Source organism: Felis catus, chromosome B1 (genome assembly GCF_018350175.1).
Source record: "Felis catus isolate Fca126 chromosome B1, F.catus_Fca126_mat1.0, whole genome shotgun sequence".
NCBI lineage: Eukaryota > Metazoa > Chordata > Mammalia > Carnivora > Felidae > Felis > Felis catus.
Genome location: NC_058371.1, coordinates 14,675,304 through 14,683,632, shown reverse-complemented (window position 1 = coordinate 14,683,632; position 8,329 = coordinate 14,675,304). Strand labels below are relative to the sequence as shown.

At 46.2% G+C, this 8,329-nt stretch overlaps 1 long non-coding RNA gene across 1 annotated transcript; it reads left to right on the top strand.

Moving 5' to 3' along the window:
* Positions 1 to 2,417: 2,417 nt before the first annotated feature.
* Positions 2,418 to 7,899, top strand: LOC123384752. Its single transcript, XR_006596250.1, has 3 exons — positions 2,418 to 2,841; positions 5,255 to 5,331; positions 7,243 to 7,899. It is a non-coding gene; the product is annotated as an uncharacterized LOC123384752 (long non-coding RNA).
* Positions 7,900 to 8,329: the final 430 nt, after the last annotated feature.

The window sequence follows — 8,329 nt, the reverse complement described above, 5'->3', positions numbered from 1 at the left end:
TGTTTACATATATATGCATATATATTTCTTTTTTTTTTTTCAACGTTTATTTATTTTTGGGACAGAGAGAGACAGAGCATGAATGGGAGAGGGGCAGAGAGAGAGGGAGACACAGAATCGGAAACAGGCTCCAGGCTCTGAGCCATCAGCCCAGAGCCCGACGCGGGGCTCGAACTCACGGACCGCGAGATCGTGACCTGGCTGAAGTCGGACGCTTAACCGACTGTGCCACCCAGGCGCCCCTATGCATATATATTTCTATATGCATATAATATATTTCTGTATTAATCCCCTTTCAGATTTTATCATTTTTCTCAAATGTCCTTTCTAGCAACAAAATAAAAAAAATTTTTTTTTTTCTCTTCCAGGATCCGGCCTAGAATCACACTTGCACTTTGTTATCATGTCTCTTTGCTCTTTGATCTAGAACACTTGTGTAGTCTTTTTTTGTCTCACAAGACCTTGACATTTTTTAACAGTATGGGCCAGATAGTTGTACAACGTCCCGCAATTTGAGTTTGTCCAGTGTTTCCTTATGATTTAGATTCAGGTCAGGTTTTGTTTTTTTTTTTAAGTTTTTAAAAATTTCATTTATTTATTCTTTTTTTTAATGTTTATTTATTTATTCTTGCACTGGGGGGGGGGCAGTGCGTGTGGGGGAGGGGCAAAGAGAGAGGGAGAGGGGGAGGATCCCAAGCAAGCTCTGCATGGTCAGCACGACGCCTGACATGGGGCTTGAACTCCAAAATTGTGAGATCATGATCTGACCCGAGATCAAGAGTCAGATACTTAACTGACTGAGCCACCCAGGTGCCCCCGGGGCATGTATTTTTTGGCAAGAGTATCTCAGAAGTAATAATATTGTGTCCTCAGCGTGTGCAGTCAGGAGGCACATGATAGCCACTCTTCCCATGCCTGGTGACATCAACTTTGAACACTGGACGAAGGTAGGGTCTGCCAGGGGCCTCCACTGTGAAGCTTCTAGTTTTTACCTTTATAATCAACAAGTGTTTTGTAAGGAGATACTTTCCTATTATGAAAGTGTTTTGTTCCATATCCAGCCCATACCCATAGTTTCTATTGCTGATTCTTGCTCGAAACAACTATGACTCTAGAGAGGGCCAAGGGGTGATGTTCTAGTTCCATCAGGCCTTCTGCATTTATTTGTTGGCATTCTATGGTCCAGCATTCTCCTCCACACATGAACTTATATCAGCATGGACACATTTCCACGCTGGATTTATTCTGTAATCCATTTTATCATTATTTACTGAGCTGCTCAATTACTCTCAGATTTGGCCAGCAAACACCCCACCACATTGGCACCCATGTCCTTTTGACAGATCCCCATTATACTCCAGCAAGTCTTTATTTTCTGGCCCAGCAATATTCACGAGGTTATTTCTTAATGAGCTCTTGGACAAAACCCCAAAATGTGGCTCAGTGAAAGCAGTTCTATAGACAGCCAAGATGCTGTGATCCAAAAACACTGTAGCTGGTCTTGCTTGATTCAAGGCTAAAACTCAAAGAAACCATAGGAATGGGCAGTCTTCCACCAATCTCCAATAAACACTGCGTCTTCCAAACCAGCTTTTGATAAGATTTGGACATCAGACGATCCCACATTTTGTTTCCTGGCGAAGGTCAATAGCATTGTCCACTATGACTTTCTGCAACGATGGACATGTTCTATATGCGCATTATCCAATAAGGCAGCCGCTAGCCATGTGTGGCTGTGGAGCATTTGAAGTGTGGCTAGGGTGACGGAGGACCTAATTCTTCATTTAAATCAGTTCGTTGTAATTTTAATTTGTGTAACCACACGTGGCTGGTGGCTACCCTATTGGGCACACAGGTCTACAGAATAGATTTAAACATACTAGAGGAGAAGTGATCAAACACAGCCCTAAATGAGTTAACAATTAAAGGATTTTGTGGAGGTATTCAACTCAGACCATAAGAATAGCTGTATTTAGGCATTATTTACATAGCAGCTTATAAAATCCCTATGCTCCACCCAGGCGACTCCTAATTTGTGACACATCATCAAAGCATCAGCTTATGGGACATCTATATTCATCCCTGTTTTCTTTCATTTAGGGACCATGTACACACATCATCAAAAAGTTATTTCAAATCAGTAATATCTGGGGGCAGTGACGAAAGGAGGGAGGCAACAAAAAAAAATCTTATTTTCTGTTACTTCAACCATCTACATTTTACTTCAGTGTATTTTATTTGTGACTTGTTTATATACTTGGTGGAAAGACAAACAGGAGGGTCTGACCCTGAAGACTGAGGTTGCCCGGCAACACTCTGAGTGAGAACAGAGCCTCCCTCTCCCAGCAGGAGGGGCTGTGCCCAAATAGGACTTCCTGCCAGGCCAACAGGTGCTGGCGACAGGCGCTCCAGGCATCTAACTCCCTCAACAGCTGCCACCTAAACCTCAGACTGCCCGATGCCCAAGCAGACACTATGTCCCGGTTGGCAAGGCCACTCTCATGCTTACTCTCTAAAATGGGAAAGCAACTGAGTGGGGGGTGGGGGACTTGAGTCCCCTTGGAGTCTAGATCCACGTGAGTCCCAGCCACCCCGGCCCGAGCGCTCGTCCACAGAGTGCTGAGATCAGACACCGTGCACCTGTTCAACCTCCGCTCTTGAGTTCCAGCCTGTTACCGAAAGACTCTCACCATTGTGTGCTCAAGCCCTTCGAAGGACACAGTTTTAATCAAAACAATCCATATTTACTCCCAAGTAGCTGACATCGAGGAAAATCATCAACGGGAACTCAATAGATTGCCCTAAAGAAAAGAATGCCCTTTGAGATCTGTGGATTAAATGGTAAGAAAGAATTTCATTGTTAATGTCCTGATTTTGGTGGTGCTCGTTTTGCTTAGGGAGGAGAGTGTCCTTGTTTTTAAGAATTACAAACTAAAACATTCAGGGATGACGGAGCATTATATCAGCAACTTATCCTCAAATGGTTCAGGAAAGTTTCTTCTACTATTCTTGAAAGTTTTCCATATGTTCAGAATTATTTTAAAATCAACAACAAAAGAAGTATGTCAAATAAGAGGGAAATGTACCCCCTTCCCCAGAGATAACACTCTCCCTGGGGACACACTTAACTTTTTCTTTCCGCAGGAGACACGTTTGTGCACCCCCTCGCCTCGTGTTTGTTTCCCTCTCTTCCTTCCCAACAGAACCCTGGGGGTGTTTAGAGTGGAGACCTGTATTGTAGCCCAGACTCATTTGCAGAGGGGGGCTCGGTTCGGGGCAAAAAGATAGAAGCTGAGGACTTGTGGAAAGCTTTTGCTTGCTTGCTTGCCTTTTTTTTTTTTAAATGTTTATTTTGAGAAAGAGAGAGAGAGCACAATCAGGGCAGGAGCAGAGAGAGGGAGAGAGAGAACCCCAAGCAGGCTCTGCACTGTCAGCGTGGAGCCCGATGCGGGGCTCGATCCCACAACCCACGAGATCATGGCCTGAGCCAAAGTCGGACGCTTACTCGACTGAGCCACCCAGGCGCCCCTTTAATGTTTTATTTAACAATATGTCTTAAGGATGTTTCCATGTCAGTTCTGGTAAGCACAGTATTTCAGAGCATGAAGAAACCGCAATCTATCCACTCCCCTACTGACTGTTTCTAGTCATCAGACATTGCAAGTGATGCTGCCTGGTATATTCTCATAGTACATCTTCCCACGTGTGTCAACATTTCTGTAGAAGAATCCTGGAAGAAGAGTTGCTGTACCAGAGGCCACGGGTGATGGGACATTTTGCTAGATGCTGATAAACCATACCTTCAAAGTCTTCCTTCCGACAGAATTCAGAGCCCGTTCACCCATGCGCTCACATAAGCAGAATAGTGTCAGCTTGTAGATGAGTAAAGTATGCTGTGCTGTTGTCATTCTCATCTGTATTTACCAGACCCCCCCTAGCGACTTTGAGCACCTCTTCATGTACTTGAAGGCCATTTGTATTTCTTTTGGCTATTAGTATCCTTTGCATATATTTCTGCTCGATTTCTATCCTCTTCCTGGTGATGTACAGGAGGCTTATATGTGTTAAGCGACAAAGAGGAGGCGCTTAACAGTCTTTCCACCCTGCAAGCAGTCTTTAGGCTAATGTCCGCCTTTGCTACAGTGTATCCTAAACTTGGAGTTTCTCTGGGGCTCCCTCTGGAGAATGGCTTCTTTGCTAACGGTCCTCTCACCCCTCTGTGTTGAGTGGAGCCTGCCTCTGCCTTCTTCATAAATCTGATGCTGTTTGCTTTCAATATTCCAGAATCCCCCCTAAAAATTCTGATTCATGGGTGACACCCTTTCTTCTTTTCCAGCTCAGTTATGGATTTGTTCTTTTAAGAAACATATTGTGTATCATTTTTTAATGTTTAGTTCTTTTTGAGAGACAGAGAGAGAGAGAGAGAGAGACACACACAGAGCGGGAGCGGGGGGGGGGGGGGCAGAGAGCGAGGGAGGCACAGAATCAGAAGCAGGCTCTTCTCTGTGCTGACAGCTCAGAGCCTAACACGGGGCTTGAACCCATGAGCCCTGAGATCATGACCTGAGCTGAAGTCGGACGCTTAACCGACTGAGCCACCCAGGCGCGCCTATATTGTGTATCATTGTAATCGAATTTTAGGACACAGGGGAGGGGAGATCAAGACCGATAGTGACTATGTCGTCTGCGGAAGAAGCTCCTTCTGCATTTCCCACTGGTCTCTGGGGTCATTGTCAAGGATAAGCTTTCCAGTAGAGTAGTCAAAGAATAGAACGTTGCCCCTGCCCCCATTCCCCAAAGGAAAGTAGTTCAAATACCAAGAAGAGCTAATGAAAATTTGCGGATTTTTCAGAAAAGAGCGAAGATAAAAGTCATTTAATTCCTAAAGGCTAGAGTCCCCATATGTTCAAGGGACTAATAATAGACTAATAAGTTATTTAAAAAAATGTCTTCCCCAGTCGTTTTTAATTAAATGTGAACATCCCTGGGCTGCTGATAGAGGATTCAATGCTTAAATTTGCAAATGATGTTGAATCTGACATCGGGATTAGAATGTCAAAAATTAAAACTAAGGCACATGACTGAAAGTCTGTTCAGGAGTTCAGGAAATAACTCGATGAGGAGAATTTACACTATGGAGCCTTTATATCTGTGTCTTAGAGAATTTATTTGAACATAAAAATGTAGTCATTTTTCCAATAATAAGAGCTTTATGATACCTCTGAAAGTAATTAGACACAATGGTTTCCCTTAGAAATGTGTCCCAAAGCCCTGGAAGAGGAGCCGGGAATCCTGCAGGAGCTGTGACATCAATGTCCCTTACAGCCCCGGGTAAGTCAGCACAGCTTGATGGTGTTGGGGACAAGGGAGGCGGGCCCAGGCATGGAGCGTGTCAGAGCAGGGGACAGAGAGACACGAGAGAGAACAGCGGCACATGTGAGAATGATCTGTCCAGCCCGCAGGACCAGCCTGCAGGCTGCACACATATGGGACGGCAGGGGAAACAAAAGCAGCCACAAGAAACGGGGTTGGGTAGCTGTCACGTCGCAGCCGGAAGAGCATGTGCAAGTGCCTGCGGTAGGACACCGAGGCCGCCCAGTGCTCACTGCGTCCGTCAGGCTCTCCAGAGACACAGAACCAATGGGATGTGCATGGAGATATATACAAAGAGATTTGTTTCAAGGAATTGATCCACCCAATTGTGGGAGGCTGGCAAGTCCAAAGCCTGCAGGGTGAGGCTAGCAGTCTGGAGACCGAGAGTAGAGTTGATGTTGCAGTTCAAGTCCAGAGGTAGCCGGCTGGCAGAATTCCTTCTTCTTCACGGGACCTCAGTCTGTTTACTCTTAAAGCCTTCAACTGATTGGATGAGGCCCACCACATCATGGAGATTAATGTACTTTACTCAAAATCTACCGAATTAAATGTTGATACGATCTAAAACTACCTGCACAGCACCATCTAGACTGGTGTTTAAATGAATATCTAGATACCGTGGCCTAGCCAAGGTGACATATAAAATTAACCATCATACACATCTTTCTCCTCGGTTCTCCCTCAACTGGTCAGGAGGTCTGGGATGATGGGGAGGGCTGGATCTCCGGCGGTTTCAAAGGCAGCGAAGAAATGCCGTTTGGTTTCTGTCACTGTCGCCTGGGTCTGAGGAAAACCTGCATTAGAACGAACACTGGGGGGGGGGGGGGCGCCTGGGTGGCTCAGTTGGTTAGGCGACTGACTTCGGCTCAGGTCATGATCTCATGGTTCATGAGTTCGAGCCCCACGTCGGGCTCTTTGCTGACAGCTCGGAGCCTGGAACCTACTTCAGATTCTGTGTCTTCCCTTCTGTCTACCCCTCCCCTGCTCACGCTCTGTGTCTCTCTGTCTCTCAATAATAAATAAACATTAAAAAAAATTTAGAAGAAAAAAAGAACGAACACCGGGAAGTGATCATGTTGTGAAAAATTTGACATTATTACCTGATGCCATACACCACGAATGTGCCCAGTCTACAGGCAAATGCTGTTCGGATTCCTGACAGATCCCTCCTGTCATGATTGAAGCCCGTCACCCTCAAGCCTCGGTTCTCAAACTTCCAGAGGAGGAAGGGCCATTCTTTATTTTGTTGTTGTTCTTATCACAAGGAGAAAAGAAAATATCAAAGCTATTCTTCCATTTTCCCAGGAGAGAGCACAGGTTGGTCTCTCCAAAACCTCTGAGTTTTACATCTCTTTCGCATGAAAATCTACGCCTCTGGGGAAGAAAAAATTCATTTGTGAGCTCAGATGTTTGCAATAGAGAGCGTCCCGGCAGAAAAGTAATTATGTGTCCTGGAGAGGCTGGTTGAAGGGAAGGTGTGAGGTTCGTCCCAGTGCTGTCCTAGCGTTAAGGGGGAATACCCGAAATGGGCCGTTACAATAAGTACAGAAACCCCTAGATCAGGAATCACATGCACCCGGATTCTAATTCTGATGCTGCCACTAACTGATCATGTGACCTCAGGAAAATCGCTTCAGTGTTCTCTCCCTCAGTTTTCCAGATCTTTAAGATGGAGATAATAATACACGCCTCCCTCCCAGAGTTACTGTGCTTCTTAATTTTGATAATATACGTAAATGTGCCAAGGGCCACGTAAACGTGAATAACTATCATTTCTTTGGACAGAGACAGCTGTTTCTAGCAACAAAACAATACTGAAATTGGAGAACTAAGGTCACCTACCTGATCATTTTAACCTTTAACTCACAGGCAGCGGGGACTCTAACACTTGCTGACGCCCTGTACAGAGACGGCATTGGCAGATCCCCGGCGATCGATTTTATGAACTCTGGAAGTGTTGATTTCAATGTTTATTTCTGTTTCGGATGTGGAGCCAGAAAGAACAGCAGTGGTGCTGAGTTGCTGGAGGAACACGGCAGGTGGACCCCCTGTTGGGACCTTTCCTTCCGTTCTGAGCGCCTGGACTGCATTGGAGTGAGAGGCTATCGGTCACATGGACGCCTTTTCTCCAGTGCAGGCAAGTGAGTGGCCCGGGCTGGCCAATCAGAACACCTCCCTTGCCCCAGTGACTGGTCCAGGAGAGGTCATGTGACCTAAACTGACTCCGGACCTTCTCTGTGGCCCTGATGTCAGCCCTGAGGAAGAGAGGTCTTCTCTTCTTTGTGACTGTGAGCATTTTGTCTTTGGTTTCTTAGCAAATGTGTGTGTTGTGAGTCGAAGAGCATCCCCCGCCCCCCAGCTTCAGGTGCACCCACAACCTCAGCATGCAACCTTAATTGGAAATAGGGTCTTTGCAGGTAACATTGGTTGAAAATCTTGAGATGATGGGGCGCCTGGGTGGCTTGGTCGGTTAAGCGTCCGACTTTGGCTCAGGTCATGATCTCACGGTCCGTGGGTTCGAGCCCCGCGTCGGGCTCTGTGCTGACAGCTCAGAGCCTGGAGCCTGTTTCAGATTCTGTGTCTCCCTCTCTCTCTGCCTCTCCCCTGTTCATGCTCTGTCTCTCTCTGTCTCAAAAATAAATAAACGTTTAAAAAAAATTTAAAAAATCCTTGAGATGCAATCCTCCTGGATTTAGGGTGGGCCCTACATCCAGTGACCGGTGTCCGAAAAGGAAGAGGAGAGGACACAGAGACACAGAGAAGAGGCAGACCTTGGAGGGATGCACGGACACACGAGGAAACACCAAGGATCGCCTACCAGCAGCCACCAGGAGCGAGGAGATGCAGGGATGGTTTCTCCCTCAGAGCCCGCAGAAGGCACGAACCTGACTGACACCTGATTTTCCACTTCTGGATGGCAGAACTGCCAAGAATAGATTCGCATCGTTCGAAGCCC